Raw genomic sequence first — 19,037 nt, 5'->3', positions numbered from 1 at the left:
CTCACTCTAGCAAGGCTGGCATTAATCCAAAAAACACAAAATAATAAATGTTGGAGAGGCTGCAGAGAGATTGGAACTCTTATACACTGCTGGTGGGAATGTAAAATGGTACAACCACTTTGGAAATCTACCTGGCGTTTTCTTAAAAAGTTAGAAATAGAACTACCATAAAACCCAGAAATCCCATTCCTCGGAATATACCCTAGAGAAATAAGAGCCGTTACACTAACAGATATATGCACACCCATGTTTACTGCAGCTCTGTTTACAATAGCAAAAAGCTGGAAGCAACCAAGGTGTCCATCAACGGATGAATGGGTAAATAAATTGTGGTGTATTCACACAACGAATACTATGCATCGATAAGGAACAGTGACAAATCTGTGAAACATTTCATAACATGGAGGAACCTGGAAGGCATTATGCTGAGTGAAATTAGTCAGAGGCAAAAGGACAAATATTGTATAAGACCACTATGATAAGATCTTGAGAAATAGTATAAACTGAGAAGAACACATACTTTTGTGGTTATGAGGTGGGGAGGGTGGGAGTGTGGGAGAGGGTTATTTACTGATTAGTTAGTAGATAAGAACTACTTTAGGTGAAGGGAAGGACAATACTCAATACAGGGAAGGTCAGCTCAACTGGACTGGACCAAAAGCAAAGAAGTTTCCGGGATAAACTGAATGCTTCAAAGGTCAGCAGAGCAAGGGTGGGAGTTTGGGGACTATGGCTTAAGGGGACTTCTAAGTCAATTGGCAAAATAAATTCTATTATGAAAACATTCTGCATCCCACTTTGAAATATGGCATCTGGGGTCTTAAATGCTAACAAGCAGCCATCTAAGATGCATCAATTGGTCTCAACCCACCTGGATCAAAGGAGAATGAAGAACACCAAAGTCACACGATAACTATGAGCCCAAGAGACAGAAAGGGCCATATGAACCAGAAACTTACATCATCCTGAGACCAGAAGAACTAGCTGGTGCCCGGCCACAACCGATGACTGCCCTGACAGGGAGTACAACAGAGAACCCCTGGGGGAGCAGGAGATCAGTGGGATGGAGACCTCAAATTCTTATAAAAAGACCAGGCTTAATGGTCTGACTGAGACTAGAGGAATCCCGGCAGTCATGGTCCCCAAACCTTCTGTTGGCCAGGACAAGAACCATTCCCGAAGACAACTCATCAGACATGGAAGGGACTGGACAATGGGTTGGAGAGAGATGCTGACAAAGAGTGAGCTACTTGTATCAGGTGGACACTTGAGACTATGTTGGCATCTCCTGTCTGGAGGGGAGAAAGGAGGGTAGAGAGGGTTAGAAACTGGCAAAATTGTCACAAAAGGAGAGACTGGAAGGAGGGAGCGGGCTGACTCATTAGGGGGAGAGTAAGTGGGAGTAGGTAGTAAGGTGTATACAAGCTTATATGTGACAGACTGACTTGATTTGTAAACTTTCACTTAAAGCACAATAAAAATTATTTTAAAAAAGAAAATAAAGGGGTTTGGTTAACCTTTCTGATTGATACTCATCTTGTAGATCTATAAAATATTCATTCACTCCTTGATGTATAAAAATAATCTCTTAATGACTTAGAGAGTTGGCAAGAAGAAGAGTAGTTGTTCCACGTCTTTGGCCAAGAGTCCACCTAAAACAAAATCTTTTATGCTTCAGCTCACAGAATGTCTTCCTCCCTCTTTTCCTCCCTCCCTTCCTTCCTTCCTTCCTTCCTTCCTGTTCCTCCCTCCTTCTCTTACTTCCCACATTCTTCCTGCCTCTGCAACCAAATCTCTGTCTTTTGTTGTCTTGGCCTGAAATGAAGCAGGAAGCTCCAAGACGGCTGAGAAGGGACTGAGAGGCAACATTTCAACAGGCGCCATAATGATCCATCTTATTTTTCCCTGTGGCCTATTCTGCTTTCAGGTCAAAGTCTCCCACTCCCCTTTCAATAATAACCTAACAAGCACACACCTTTTGCCCTCCCAAGGGCTTTCCTCCTCTGAATGTCCAAAATAGCCAATGTTTCTGTGTTTCACAATTGAGGACTAAGGAACCACACTGTGACAGTGAGCTTGCATGCAAAGATTGGAATGATTCTGAGGAGCTTCCTAAATGAGGGCCACGCATAAAATGTGCAGGCTTGGGGGGAGGGTACATGGCTCAGCTAGCTTTGGCTGCCCTCAGAGCTAAGTCACTGAGGCTCCTCTCGGGTAGGGCTGAGACAGACATCAATGACCCCAGACAAGGCTGGGCCACCTAATGATGACACATTCTCCAGCCCTCTCAGGCTTTTATGTTACTCCTTCTACTATCTCTCATTTATTATTTTTTTTAATTAATTTTATTTTTAAAATAAACAAATAATTTATTTATTTTTAACATACACCAATTCCTCTGTGTTCTGTCTGTGCCATCATCTTGAGGTTTCCTCTGGTAAGGAAGTCTTCTCTCCTGACTGGAGGAAAACTGAATTTAGCCCTGGTGGCACAATGGTTAAGACCTACGGCTGCTAACCAAAAGGTTGGCAGTTCTAATCCACCAGCCAGTCCTTGTAAACCCCGTGGAGTAGTTCTACTCTCTCCTTTAGGGTCACTGTAAGTTGGAATTGACTAGACAGCAATGGGTATTAAGGCTAAGAGGTCTTATGGAATCCCTGGGTAGCACAAAGATTTAAGGGCTGGCCATTAACTGAAAGTTTGAACTCATTCAGAAGTGTTTCATGAGAAAGGTCTGGAGATCTCCTTCTGACAGCCATGACAATCCTATGGGGTTCAGTTCTACTCTGACACACATGGGGTCACCATGAGTTGGAGCTGGCTCAGTGATAACTGGTAAGGAGTCTTATGGACTTTTGTACTGTGGCCCATACAGTATTTGCTAACTGAAATACCAGGAAACAGAAATTCTCACAGGTTGCTTGCCTGGTCCTAAGTGTGAAGAGAGCCCGCCATTTTCAGTTACTCTGGAGTTCTGAATTTCCTCTTAAAGAGCTGTAGACTTGAGGTAAGTGATTTGCATTTAGAAAAGGCTAAGTAAATAACAATTACGGATGAACTTATTTAACCCCTCGGAGTCTAGATTTCATTAAACACCAAATGTCAGCAAAGTATTCAACCTCATAGGTTTGTTGTTTATGACGAAAATTAAAGGAAATCACAATATCTGACCCTTGCTGTCTTCTGTAAATATTTTATGAATAAATCAATAAGTGTATAAATGAAGAAACGCAAAATACTTCAGAAAACACACAAAACTCAAAGAATCATATAAATACTACTCAGCCATTTCATAACTGTTGTCATCTTCAACATGCTCAATAAACACTTGTGGAATTAATAAGCAAATTGTGAAGCATGTATAACTCATCTCCATTTACAGCTGTGTATTTGAAGTAAGCAGTTCAGAACGTCATGGAATCACAGTTCACTTTCTAGCTCTATTTTCAGAAGTAATGTCTGTCCCATGGAAGGGCAAGAAACAGCTGGTTGAAGTATGGACCGTTGGGAAACTGATTCTTGACGCCTCCAAATACAAGTAAATGTTCAGCTCTAGAATCCTCCTGCTTGTGTTTCCCCTGTCCATATCTTCTCCCCACAATCCCTAAACTTTTGAGGGTGGTATAATCATTTACAGAGCCCTCTTGTTAGAATAGTTACAGAACTTTGGAGAACGGCAGGTTGTGATGGTTTCATTTGTGGTTTTCTTCTACACATCCCTGAATTCCCCTGACATTCCAATTTGGCTCATCTTTTTGCTACCCTTCCCAGTAAGTCTTATAAATCTCTGCTTCTTCAATGTTACCTATGCTTTCTCTCATCTCTGTGATTGTCCTCTCTATTCTACTTATTCAAATTCTACTTTTTCATCAAAACCAGGTCATGTCTTATTACTTCTTCCTTCCTTGGATGCTCCTTCCTCTTGAGGAATGCAGCACCATGAAAAAACAAAACAGAACAAAAAAATCCTCCCTATTTGGGTTTTATAACCCTGAGTAGGAGTCCTGGTGGCTCAGTGGTTAAGAGCTTCCCTGCTAACCAAAAGGTCGGCAGTTCAAATCCAACAGCCGCTCCTTGGAAACCCTATGTGGCAGTTCTATTGCGTTCTACAGGGTCACTATGAGTTGGAATTGACTTGATGGCAACAAGATTTTTGGTTTTTTATAATGCTGAGTTTTAAGCATTCTACAACTGTATATGCATTTAGAATACACATTTTTTCCACGTATATCTATATCTATGCTATGATTATATAATTATCTATCTATAATTTAGTCAGTCAAATGGCAAACTTTTACTGAGTATTTTCTGTACCCATAGCAGTCTGACAAGCCAAAAGGGCAAAGCCTTGGACCACTTTAGACAAAGAGAGGCATATGTGGAAAACCAATTATGGTTATCTACTTCAATCCTCCAATTTTATGGAAGGAAAAAAAAAATAGGTCCAGTTAGATTATATCAGTTACATCAGTGTTTCCTAAACTTGTCTGAAAGTGGAAATTACTAAGAAACCTAACTTTACTAAGGGAGGACTACTAAGACAGAATGGAGACTAAGAGAGAGATTCTTACTCCCAATGCAGCCCCACTGAATTCTTTGTAGAAAAGATGTTTGGTAATGTGTGTATTTATCAAGTGTCCCAAGTGATTCTTATCAGTTAAACTATTGGATTAAATAATTTGCTCAATGTCTTGAATTTGTGATTAAACCCACGGAACCAGTGCTTTGGTCTAGAACTTTCCCTATTACACCACCCTGCCTTGCTAGCCCACAGTGCTTTGCAGCTTGTATTACTGCCATCACTCATCTGTTGTAGGGCATGTCTCATCTTCTTAACAGATGAACAGCTTTCCCAGAGCAGTGGTCAAGGATTTTATTTCCCAGTGGACCTAGCACCAGGTTGACCACATAACAGATATTCAGTAACCTTCTGTGGTCTAATTGGCAATGGTTGGGTTTTCACTTTGGAATTGGACCACTCACCTTTCCTGTAGGTTTTCTTTGAGGAATGCAACTTGGTAAACAAGAAGGAATGTGTCATGAAATGTTGGTGGCCCTGATTTTAGTTTTGCCACTCCTCAAAGGACTCTAGGAGAATTGCCAAACTCTCCTGTTTTTTTTTTTAATATTAACATATAACATTAACATATATTGTCTCACTTTTCAAAAAAAATTGTCTCATCCCCCCCATAATTTTTTCTCGCATCTGAAAACAATTATTTTACTCCTCAAAACCATGTAATGAGGTAAAAATAATAATTATGATTCCCATCATGTTGTTGAGTAGATTTAAACTCATAGCAACCCCATGTGACAGACTAGAACTTCCCCCATGGCATCTTCTTGGACGTAAATTTTATGGAAGCAGGTCGCCAGGTCTCAGGTATTTCTCCTACTGAGTCTCTGGGTAGTTTTGAACTGCCAACCTTTCAGTGAGCAGATTAGCACTTAACCTAGGCCCCCTTTTGAGGCAAAGGAAGGTATGTGACCTGCTCCAGGTCACCTAACTAATTAGTGATAGAGCTAAAATTCTAATCCAAGAGTCTTATGATTCTTGTTCTGTGGGTTGCCTTGGAAAGTCTGCTGTTTCCAACTAGTAGAAGAGTATTTCTTTACAGTGGTTTTTAACAGAGTTTAACTTTTTAAAGTAGATCAGAATTATCAAAGGGTTTCCTCACCATTTTCTGTAAAGCCATACCATACCTTTTGCACCTATACATGCCTCAGAGAGGAGATGGCTTCCTTAGCCAAGTTGGGACATGTGGAAAAAATCCACAGCTGGCATTTGATTCACACTGCATCCTCAACTCATTTATTAGTTTTATTCAAGATGCCCATCATTGAGGCACATGGGACACAAGTGCTCCAAGGCAATTAAACTAAATGTCAATGGTTCCTCTTCTGAACCAAACATTCCATCAATCAGTTACAATCAATCTGATTAAATAGGTGACTCTAGGTATGTGCCCTTAAGATCACCTTATAAAATGAAGACTGGAGCCCTGAAATAGAGGGGCACTGCTGCCAAGTTGTGTTGTTCTACTTGTTACCATGTGTGATTGTTGAGGTCGTATGTCAACTTGGCTGGGTCATGATTCTCAGTGGTTTGGCAGTTATGATGAAGTTTGGCAGTCTTATGATGATGCGATCACCTCCATCATGGGATATGATATAATGTGATCACCTCCATGATGGGATCTGCTGTGAGCAGCAGATCAGTTGAAAGAGTTTTCTTGGGGGTGTGGCCTGCATCCAACATACGTGGACTTTCTGGCAAAGCTCGCTGGCTTCTGCTCTGCCCTGGATCCTGCTTTTGTCTCGTCAGCATCTGACCTCCAGTTCTTGGGACTTGAGCCAGCAGCCTGCCATCTTACCTGCTGATCTTGGATTTGTCAGCCTTCACAGCTGTGAGCCAGCAGCCTACCGCTTGATCTGTGAATCTTGGGTTTGTCAGCCCCTGCAGCTACATGAGTCAGAAGAAACCTCTAGCCTGATGCCTGATGCCTGGCCCATGGACTCGGGACTTTCCAGCCTCTATGGCGTGAACTATTTCCTTGAGATAAATCTCTTTATTTCTCCAATATATGAACATATATAATAGAAACCCTGGTGGCATAGTGCTTAAGAGCTAGGCTGCTAACCAAAAGGTCAGCAGTTTGAATTCCCCAGGTGCTCCTTGGAAACCATACGGGGCAATTCTACTCTGTCCTATAGGGTCGCTGTGAGTTGGAATACGTAATGTACATATATATATATTACTGGTTTTGCTTCTCTAATGAAGTCGCCTAAGACACCATGATTCATGATCAATGCGATCCCTACTTCATTTCTACCACCTCCTGGTAGTAAATAAAAAGAAAACACAAACATTCATAAATACTTCATTTGCTCAAATAGAAAACATGTATTGAATGAGTGCTGTGCTCATAGCTTTATGCCAAGAATGGTAGGCAATTAAAAGGGCTGGTTAAAAGGCATTCACCTAATCTCCATGTAACACTTAGCCTTGGAACAATATTCTTTATGAGCCTTGGTTTATCATCCCTAAAAAGAGAGGGACGATCCAATGAGTTCTAAAGTCTTGTCTGTTTCTCTTTTTCCAAATCCTTGTTAGACCACAGGGCATTCCAAAAGAAGTTTGCCATGGTATGTCAACAAAATCTGAATATCACTATCCAGAAGGAAATAAACTCAAAACAGAATAACACTGCGAAATTGCAGCCACATACTCACAATTTATATTGAAATTATGTACAAATGTTTAACTAAGCAAATGTATACAAAGCTGCTACTCCTAGGAAACTCTGGTGGTGTAGTGGTTAAGCACTACAGCTGCTAACCAAAAGGTCCGCAGTTCACATCCATCAGGCGCTCCTTGGAAACCCTGTGGGACAGTTCTACTCTGTCCTATAGGGTCGCTATGAGTCGGAATCGACTTGACGGCAACGGGTTTTTGGTTTTGCTACTCCTAATGAATGAAAGCCCGTTGACTGTAATCAGTCAGTTTAGTTGTGAAAGTGAGAAGAATTATCAGACAAATTAGAATGACTATTAAAAAAAAAAAATTGAGGAACTTTGGTTCTGGTTCACGAAGGACAGTGGAATTAAAAATTGCTACTCCTTTTTTTTTTTACTCCTTAGCTATGCAGGGCCTCTCAGCAATTACCAGTGTGTTATCAGCACAATGATTGACTAAACCTTTGGCTGGTAATGGGCACTTCAGTCAAAACCAAAGGGTACTGTTTTATAGAGTGCCAGAGGCTTTTAATTTCCTTATAGCACATTAAAACCTAGTCAGTCTTTGCCACACTTTAACCTTGTTTAGCACGAATTGTTGCACTATAAATTCATTGTCTTACATGGTCCACTAGAGATATCATTAAGAATTTTCACCACGGTATTCCCATGACTGAAGCTTTAATCCCTCCTCCCTTATAGCATATAAAAACTTAGTTATAGATGACTACATGTCTCTAATTATTTTAAAAATTAATCTGAATCATTTCACATTGCATATTCAGAAAATATAAGTTTATGGAAACCTTGATAGAAATAAATATAGTTATCTTCCACAAACTTCATGTGCCCTTGATTATGAACATCAGCTGACAGATATATATTTCCAAAGCCAATAAGATCAATGACTGTGGCCTATAAATTCATTTTCCAAATAATTTCACACCTATATGAATATATTGGAGCCCTGGTGGTGTAGTGGTCACAATTTATATTGAAATTATGCACAAATGTTTAACTAAGCAAATTTATACAAAGCTGCTACTCTTAGGAAACTCTGGTGGTGTAGTGGTTAAGTGCTACGGCTGCTAACCAAAAGGTCAACAGTTTAAATCCACCAGCCGCTCCTTGGAAACCCTATGGGGCAGTTCTACTCTGTACTATAGGGTAGCTATGAGTTGAAAATGACTCGATGGCACCTAACAACAACAACAACAAATGAACATATCAAAACTAATGACTTACTTTGAGTAGTATGGCAGATGCTGGTGTTGGCTTATCCAATAACCATTCTCTGGCCACCTCATCTTTTACCCCCAGATGCCTTCTTTGCTAGAAGAATCTGCCTAAGAATGGTTACACTGCCAGATATTTGCTTTCATCGCCTTCCTTCCTGCCACATCACAGGGATGATATATAATCTAGACAATAGGATGTGTAGGCATGACAACCAGGGGGAAAATGGGAAGGGATTTTCTCCCTGACAGAAGTCTGGTAGGAGATACTCCTCTTTGGCAAAGATACCCGGCCTCTATAAGATGCCTGCAACTGCAGCAGCCATCTTGCCACCATGAGGAGCTACACCTAAAGATCAAGCCTATGAACTGAGATTGAACAAAGCCTGTTTCTTCAACGACAGTGCTAACACAACCCTGGACCTGCCTACTTCGAGACTTCTGGTTGGGTACTATTGATTACTTTCATCCTAAAGCACCCTATATGATAAAAATAAGGGTCGTGTCCATATGCTACTCAGACTTTACTGTTTTTTTTTTTTTTTTACTTTTGACATACTCTGAGAAAAAAAAATTTTTTTTTTTTTTTTGAGAAGCAGGTAATAAAAGGCAGAAGATACAGCTGAAATGGGTGGTGGTGAAGAATTGGAGATAAAAACTAGGAATAGAGATGTACTCACCAGGCCTCACAAGCTGGCTTAAAAAGCATCCCACAAGCCTCTATGCTTGGGGATATCAGACTTTGTCCTGATACTTTCTTAAATCACAGCTGAAGATTAACCATACTCTGGGTTAGCATTCAAAGGAAAAATAGTAAATTTCCTTCTTGTGTTTTTCACTTCCTTTGTTAAAGCAGTTCATAAATTGGCTTCATTGAAATATGATCTACTTTAATTAAAGCCAGTGGCATTGAGTAAATTAGAACGTAATTGCATTTTCCATGAATTTCACACAGCTTGAATTTTACTAAAAGGAACCCAGTTTCAGTCAATGCTTGTGTGCTGACACCTGCAATCAAGGCCTCATTAAACTAAACAAATCATGTCTTCGTGCAAGCTAAGGAAGCATAAATACAAGGCCAGTTCATAAAGTTTCTTATTTCTGCTATTTGGAACGGCAAAGGGTTGAAGGTAAAATTTCTTTTGAGGCTAATGTAAACCCCATCTAGGAAAGCCTATATTTTCTCCATTTCAATAATGATTTGCCCTAGAAAGCTTGGGTTACCCTATATGATTATTTCTTCTCCATATTTATTTAAAATGAAGGAATACAATCACAAGATAGTAAATGTTTTAGAAAAGGAAATTCCTGAAGTTGAAATTTGGCCAGCAAAATGATACCAATTTTGAAATAATATATTCTCAAAATGAATACTTCTGGAGCAAATGCATCCTTATATGATAAAGAACTGTTAAGAGAGAGGAAAAGGATCCTCTACCCATGCATAATACATGAATAATTTGTAAGTAAACGTTGTAAAGAGGAGTTCTCTTTCATTTCTGCCAATTGGCATAGCTGGCCCAGCCCACATATGTAAAGAGGTTTGGAAGAATTAGGAAAGAATGGAAGAAGTATCCCTCTCTATTTTTTATTCTCTGGGCTCATCTCAGATAGCTCTTAAGTTTATTTTGTAATTTTTTAATTTTTATTAAAGTTCTTACTTGCTCATCACTTAAAAAAAAAAAAGAGAGAGTGAGAAAGAATGAGGAAAGGAGCCTGTCCTATTGGCTAAGAGTTTGGGCTCTTAACCTGTGCTTGTATCCTGACTGTCCACATATGAGCTATGTGAAAATCTTTTTGTATTTCACAGTACCTCTAAAATGAGGATAAATAAAAATAATAGTCACCCGACAGGGTCACTGTTAGGATTAGATGCAACATGTACATAAGGAAGTAATGGTACTTGAGATCATTCTCTGTTTTCAGAGTCAGAGGAAGATAACAGTTACACACTGAAATAATACAAGGACCACAGGGTTGTGAGCTGAAGGCTTGTTTGGTACCTTTGCCTTCTACTCAGTTCTTGAGAGGCTTAGACCGACGTTCCCTATTCAATCTCCTCAGTGCACCAGTTAGTCTCACTATTTTTCAAGGCCCCAGATGGCATCTTTATCTCCAGCCAAGTGGCCTGGGAAAGCCAGCTGTGAATTCACAGGGGGTCGGGGCATGAAGCTTTCCACAAATCAGCAGAAATCCAAGCACATCAAAAGATCAGTTCTGACTTGTCCAGAATTGTGCATTTTAGAAAGTCATTTTTGGAATCAGTTGCTGGGGACATGAAACCATCTACACTGTTAAAAAGCAAACAAAATCAGAGCTCATGATCAGCTGAGTGCCACCCTTGGTGGGTCAGTGGGACCTTCAAATACATATGGTATGCATGTAAAATGTATGTTTTCTAGGTCAAATTCTATTCTATAGAAGTTCTTCATTACAGTAAAAATACTATGGTCTTAGTGTTGTGTGACTTATTTTCTACTTCCTTCTCTCCACTTGCTCCCTCAAACCAACTTCTGCCTGGCCTAAGAACCCAACATAAAGATACTTCCTGGGCAATCTTTATCTTCTACCTGTTTATTCCAGATAAAGAATTAAACTGCATGCAACTAAATAGTTGAATTTTGCTTTCAAGTCAAGGTTCCAGCCTGATAAGACTCATGCAGAAGCATATTTCAACCCAATTATAGACCCCTTCATATCTCTGACCTGATATTAATAATACATGAATAATTGAACTTAAGAACATATGCACACACATATATTCTCCTATCATCCCCGCCCTGTGATTTCATTAGTTATTTATTAATGTTCTACACATTTGTACTTACAGATCTTGAATTTTCTGAAACTTCACCTTATGTGATAGGCCCACTAGACTTACCTTGTCCTCACATGAATGTAGCATCTTTAACAGGCCTATTCCTCTAGCAGTTGTTCTCTCAATCACCAGGTAGACACCTGGCTGACATGCTAAAATATCTCATTGTCTCCCAAGTATCCTGTCCTCTTGATTCGCACTGCCCTATCATATCCCAAATTCTCATAATCTCTAAACTACTTTAATGGCCTGTAAATTATATCCCTTTGGTAACTCTTCCACTTTGTTTAGTGAACGTTCTTTCTAAATTATAAAATCTAATTGGGCCACTCTCTCTCTTAGCTTTTTAAAACTCTTAGCTATTTAGGAGCTATTAATGTATTCCCTACCCCTGACCCATTGACCCATTGCCATTGAGTCAATTCTGACTCACAGCGGCCCTATAAGACAGAGTAGAACTGCCCCATAGGGTTTCCAAGGAGCACCTGGCGGATCCCAACTGCCAGCCTTTGGTTAGCAGCTGTAGCTTTTAACCTCTACACCACCAGGGTTTTCTACCCACGCCTACCCCTGCCAAACACATGAAGTCGTAACGAACAGAACAAAGCCCATACTCTGGAAACTCTGGCCCACAGTCAGGAAACTCTGGCCCACAGTCCAAATCCAGCCCACAACCCGTTATGGTAAATAAAGTTTTATTGGAATGCAGCCAATCTATTTCTTTATGTATTGTCTATGGTTCTTCTGCTACAATGGCAGAGTTGAGCCGTAGCAACAGAGACCATATGTAGCCCACAAAGTCTAAAATATTTACCGTCTGGGACTTTACAGAAAAAAAAATTGCGAAGTCCTGCTTTATAACACAAAACATTCTTTATAATCTTTCCAAACATCATCACCACAAACATATATTGAGCCTGCCAGCCACTATTCCAGGCAGACTGATATCCTATCTGATGTCCTGATTTGACTGAGACACAGAGGCATGAAGAGGTTATCTGTCCAAAGAGGTATTGTAGTCATAAAGTGGTGGAGCCAGGATGCAAATCGTTGCCACTGGATCCCAATATTCTTTTTTTTTAACTGCTATAATCACCCTCATTTTCTTTTTTTTTAACATCTCCTAAATACCTAAGAAATCATTTCTAGTCTCAGAATCTTGCCCTTTCACACAGCCACGTACTGTTCTCTCTCTTAAGACAAACTATGTAGCAAGCTCTAGGTCCTCCATCAGTCCTGAATGATTAGAACACCATGTTATTCATAAGCAGGTGTTTCTCTTTCTTTGAACACCATGCTTTTTGAATGTCATCTTGCTTTCACTAGTTCAATTAATTTTGGTATTTTCTGTTCTAGTCTTTAAGAAACGAAAACAATGGTCCTAAAGTTCTCTCAAATTCACAGTTCTTTGACAGCTCAATCTTAAGAAGATGGGATCCATTGTCTATCTCTATTTCTTCAACTGTTAGCTAAATAATGTCTTTTTCTGTGAATAGATCCCATTCCTCTTAACCAGTTATTAGAAGTACACATTACATCTGCTAACATAATGTCACAGCACACCTAGTAAATATAGGTACTTATTCGTTGAGTGAGTGAATGAATGAATGAACGAATGAATGATCCATAGGTCACACAGTGAGGGAAAGTCTTGGTGGGAACAGAAACATCATTGAGGCCTGCAGCTCACAAAGCATGAAGCCTGAGTCAGGCCTTGGTTCTTATTACCTTATCTGACAAATTGTGTGTGTGAGTAGCACTGCCCCCCAGATACCCAGTAACCCTCGAAGCACTGAACTCATTACATTAGCCACTTATTACCTGCACTTGTGGCTGCTGTTACAGAAGAACCAGACCATTTCCCAAGGTGTAAACACAGCTTCTGATAATGCCACCCTTACAGAGTTGGTCTGCTCTAGGAAGCATGCTGGGTCAACAGCAAAGCTCAGTTACACATTTCCTTGGCAAGTTTTCTCTTAGTGAGAGGAAGATATGAAGTGATACTTTTGATGGAAACCATGGAGCAAAAAACAGGCCGTTGGGATATTTCAGGCCCCTTGCCCAGCCTATGCCATAGCACAGTGATGTTTGGCCCTACCCCAAAATCTCAGTCATTCTTTGTAAACGTAGGTTAGAAAATGGAAATTCTGTGGGAAAACCTAGAGTCCCTGGGTGGTGCAAACAGTTACTGTGCTCGGCTGCTAACCCAAAGGCTGGAAGTTTGAGTCTAACCAAAGGCACCTCAGAAGAAAAGATTGGCACTCTACTTCTGAAAAGTCAGCCATTGAAAACCCTGCAGAGCACAGTTCTTCTGTAGACATGGGGTCGCCATGACTTGAAATCGACTTGATGAAAGAGTGGCTCTGAGACCAGAAGTCCTATGTGATACAGCCTCTCCCAGGACTCCCAAGTTTTGGGGTGAGCAACCCTCTTCCCCTCAAAAAATGTGTTGTTCTAACTAGTTGCTGCACTAAGAGCATTTGTTGCTTCTTTGTTCTGTTTCTGCTCTAAATACAGAAATGATTTGATGATAAAGGGGCAATTAGGTAGAGGGGCAATGAAAATGGCCATGCATTGGAAAATGTGTCCTGTAGGAAGAGCTTATGATAAATAAGTAAAAAAAAAAAAAAAAGTACTACATACAGGTAAAACCTTGCAAAATCTATGTATTTTAGATTCCATTTTTATGTTTCAAAAATGACTGACTATTGGCTTTACAAAATAATTCGCCCCAAGCTATCTTTAGTTAGATACAACTCTAGATTTGACTGACAGAAATCAACATTGTTTCCCCATTCAGAAACCTATATATTGCCTATTGCATAAAAGAGGTATGTCTGAAATAGTTTTCATGCAAAACGAATTACTAGATATATTCTGTCTTCTCTGAGAGCTGAGAAGAAAGAGATCTACCTGGGGGATAGAAAAGCAATTTAGGTTATTTAGAAGAGAGTATTTTCTGTATGTTCAAAATATTAAACTCTTAGAGACTCGCCTAGTGCCCTTCAGAAAGAGCATAGTCAACATTGTTCAAGGATGCAGATCATAAAATGGTGATAAACATTTGGAGAGTATTCTCTAAAAAAAAAAGAAAAATTATTTTAAGTAGGTTGAATAAATGGTTGGCCTTAGAAGTAAGGGAATCATCATATTCACCAGCTCTGTTATTCCAGAATTTTATACAATATCCAGAATTAATATACCAAAATCCAATGGACATTTTTGTCATAATTTCCCCCAAATCACCAAATAATACTTAAATGTCTATGATACCATGAGCTTTAAGTATCTGAAAATACCATCCTTGTCCTTCAGGAAATAATCTAGAGCACACTTTTCCTAGAAAAGGCCAGATAGTATTTCTGGCTTGTGGGCCAGATGGTCTCTGTCACGATTACTCACTCTGTCACTGTAGCATGAAAGCAGTCAGAGGCGATATGTAAATAAATGAGCAAGGCTGTGTTCCAATAAAACTTTATTGACCAAAACAGGCAATGGGCCAGACTTACGCCACTAGCTATAACTTGCCAACTCCTGATCCAGACAAACGACTATCAACCTATGGGCCACACACTCCTTGGGAGCTACGATTTTATAGAAAAGAGCATTTAAATCCATATGAACACTGCCCATTAACAAGAACAAATGTTACATGTCTGTATTGCTATTTTTCAATGTATGTCAATACTATTGTGATGAATACATTTAGGAATAGCTTTATTTTTCATTAGTTATTTTATCAGTCATGAGTTCTTAAAAGTACAATCATTGAATTATTCCTATTTAAGGATCCATTGAATTCCTGACAGTATAAAATCATACTTGAACTCAAAAAGACAGGGCTACATCTCCAGCTTTTCACATACGTTAAAAAGATAATAATAATCATATCCTGCCTGTGTTTTTTAGGTATTGTCTGACGTGTAGTATTTTTTTCTCTTGGATAAAATGTGGTACATTCTGTATCCCGGCACTCTGCCTGAAGAGTCTCCAACATCTGTATTAGCAAACCCTGATTACTGGGGATGCCAGATGCACAGGACCGACTCTCTGATGGATGGCATTCAGCTAATCATTTCACCAGGCGGCCTTAACAAAACCCACATGTAAGATTCTGCTCCAGTCCCAGGCACAGCCGGCTCCTGATTAGCTCTCTAATGGGAGGAGCACTGAGGCAGAAAATCCCAAACAATAGGTGATCCAGATATAATTTATATTTGGTTCTGCAAATGACCTGATTTTGTATCAGTTTTACCTTCATAATTATGTTTTCCTTAGTCTAATGCCATCTGTTGGCACACGCCATCTGACAATGGAATGAGATGTGCAAAAACACAGGTGGGTGGCAAAGAGAAGCTGGGCAGGATAAACAACGTGCTGTGGATATTTGAAAAAGTGTAAGTGACAGAGAGATACCTGACTGCACATCATTCAAACGGTCACACGATCAAGCAAATTGGCCTCTAAAGTTGATCCAGCCCAAATGAGAAAAGAATGGGTATCATGGATTGAATTATGTCCCCCCAAAAATATGTGTATCAATTTGACTGGGCCATGATTCCCAGTGTCCTGTGACTTTCCTACACATTGTAAACCCTGCCTCTATGATGTTAATGTGGGAGGATGGGCTGCAGGTGTGTTAGTGAGGCAGGACTCAATCTAGAAGACTGGATTGTGTCTTGAGGCAATCTCTTGAGATACAAAAGAGAGAAGCAAGCCGAGAAGACAGGGGACTTTATGCCACGAAGAAAGCAGTGTCAGGAGCAGAGAACGTCCTTTGGATCGGAGGTCCCTGCGTGAAGACGCTCCTAATCCAGGGGAACACTGATGAGGCCAACAGAGAGAAAAGCCTTGCCCTGGAGTTGACACCCTGAATTTGGACTTTTAGCCCAGTTTACTGTGAAGAAATAAATTTCTCTTTGTTAAAACTATCCACTTGTGGTATTTCTGTTATAGCAGCACTAGCTGACTAAAACAGTGGGTTAAGTGATTCAACTAGAAGATATAAAATAGTAACGATAAAGATGATGATGAAATCTGTAAAGCCCTTTTCTGACCACTTTAGTCAAATTATGTCCCCATGACTCTCTATCCCAGGGATCAGCAAAGTTTTTCTGTGAAGGGCCAAGCAGTAAGTATTTGAGGCACTGTGGGCCATATGGTCTCTGTAGTAACTGTTCAACTCTGCCATCGTAGTGAGAAAGCAGTGTAGACAATAAGCAAATAAGTAAGGCTGAGTTCCAATAAAACTTTGTGAACACTGAAATTTAAATTTCATATAATTTTCACATGTCACAATAGGGTATTCTTCTGAATTTTAATTTCAACCATCTAAAAATACAAAAAGCAATCTTAGCTCAAGGATAGTACAAAAACAGGCAGCTGAATGGATGTGGCCCATTGGACCTGCTGCATCATATCACCCCATTTAACTTCCTTACCTTAATTTATTATCGATATATGAAATTGTATTGTACATTTATTTCTTGTCCATATTCTACCTGCCCTCACTAAAATATAAGCTTTTCAGGAAGAGAGGCCATATGTATCTCTTTCATTTTGGTATCCCCAATGTCTACAGTGGGGTTTTTGGGGTAATGTTTAGAACAGTACCTGGTACAGGATAGGCCTCAATAAATACTTGTGGAATGAATGGATTGTTAAATATTATTATTGGTAGATTAAAGTACATACCATTTTAGAGTTTTCAAAACACCTCTATGTAAAAATATATCCTTTCACCTCAACAACAACCCTTTGATAGATGTAAGACAGAAATTATCATCACCATTTTATGTATGAATAAATATGGAGAGAGAAAGCAACTTGCCCAAGAGCACAAAGGTAGTAGGGGTAGGGCTTGCACTTGGACAGAAGGCTGGTGCCTCATTTAGGGCTCCTTACACTGTTTGCTCACATCCTCACTGCACAGGCAGGCCACATGTTGCCCACAGGACTATATTGCACAGGCATTGTAAACGTGAGATGTTGGATATTAAAGCAGAGGTTAAAAGAATTCTGTACTATCTCCTTCCAAGCAGTTTTAACCAAACTTTGATCTCAGTTTCTGGTGCCTGTCAGCTCTTAAGATGATTCGGTTACAGTCCAATAAAACTTTATTTATGGACATGCTCCCATCAAGCCTCCAAGCTACCATAGTGGTGCCACCTCCACAAGCTGCTGGGGAGTTTGCTAAAATATAAGGAAGTATGACGAATCTTGATGCTGAAGCTCCAGACACCAGCTTTGTGCTGATGTTCCACGTCAGTGATTTCTCTATCTCTTATACCCCGGGAAAGGGCAGCTATACCCCACAGACAACCCTGCTAACCCTGTAAACGTCTCTCTGCTACTCTCCTTTAAATAATTAATTCTTATAAGCATTTATTGAGTATCCTTAGTAGGAGGAGCCCCGAGCCAGGTGTACTAGGGACTAACGTGATATATAGGAAGAAGGGTGGACTTTGAAATCGGGCATACCAGAGTTCAGATCAACTGATCTGTCATCATCAACTACATGATCTTGAACAAATTACATCTGAACCTCTAAAATGAGGAGAGTTCATATGCCTGGTGATGATTATGAGAATTCAGGAAGATAACATATGAGGAATTGCCCAGTCTAGTTTCTGGCAACCTACTAGACACCAGCCAATGTCTGTTTCCTTCTAGACTTCATGATGTGTGCTCTGCAGTGGAGAATAAGACAACCACCAGTGTTGTACCGGGCAACTGGAACAACTTCGCACAGGTTTCACCACATCGAAGACAGGTGAAACAGGTGAAAAAAAAAATAGGTGAAATTGTGCACTACAGATTAATAAGTAAGCACAAGTAAGCCTGTGTGTAACTTGCTTGTTGGGTAATCTGTCCCTGGATGGGAAGCTACCCGTGGGAAGCTCCTCAACATGGCAACTTTATATGACTTAACAAAAAGCTCTCCTCAAGGCACTCTGTATCATGTATGGCACCCCTAGAGCAGTGCGGTACACATAAGCAGCAGTCCTTGTAACTATGCATGCTGTATTGACTGACAGAAGGGAAAGACTACTAAGGGGACAGGCTTGTCAGAGGCAGTCACATAAATAAACACGGCTTGAGGTAGATTTTATAAAATTTTTTTTTTTTTTTTAAGTAAAGGCAGCATTTTGCAGGTAACTCAGGAAGCCCCAGAGGGTTGGCCAAGCTTTGTATTCTAGCCCAGTTCTCAGAAGAGCATGCCACGAATACTTCTGTATTGGGTTATTTGATTGAAGAACCACATACAGACCAATTTGACATCCACAGCAGAGGATGCATTTCCATGGCAAACAGAACATTTTGGTGGCTCAAGGAATATTATCCTGTACTTGACCCCTTCCTGTTATTCAGAATACCAAAGGTTTGGAAGTATACCCCCAAGTCACAACTCACTGGTGATCTGGGGACCAGAGGCTCCACAACAAAAAGGACCCCAGGGGGTAGTATGTCGGGCCATGAATCCTCTTTCAGCATGGCAGATCATATGCAATACCCTTTTCATTCATGGCACAACCTAACACCGGGATTCACTTAGACTTTGCTGTGACTAAAATCCCTATGTCTCTTTCACTGACTGGGGTCCCAGTAGGTTGAAGGCAGCCTTCCAAATGGAGGGATGCTATGAGATGTTTCAGGTAAGTCCAACTTTTGCTTTGGGTCACACATTGACCCTAACCACAATCTCTCCACCAAATAACTTTTTTTTTTTTTTAATAAAATTCTACCCC

The 19,037-nt window shown here is 40.1% G+C and overlaps 1 protein-coding gene across 6 annotated transcripts in view; it reads right to left on the bottom strand.

The window, feature by feature from the left end:
• The window catches only part of CTNNA2 (catenin alpha 2), a 1,142,650-nt gene that overhangs the window by 639,969 nt on the left and 483,644 nt on the right, over window positions 1-19,037 (bottom strand). The window lies entirely within an intron of this gene.

Source organism: Loxodonta africana, chromosome 15 (genome assembly GCF_030014295.1).
Source record: "Loxodonta africana isolate mLoxAfr1 chromosome 15, mLoxAfr1.hap2, whole genome shotgun sequence".
Classification (NCBI taxonomy): Eukaryota; Metazoa; Chordata; class Mammalia; order Proboscidea; family Elephantidae; genus Loxodonta; species Loxodonta africana.
The sequence above is the reverse complement of the archived record's forward strand: the minus strand, read 5'-3'. Positions and strand labels throughout refer to the sequence as shown.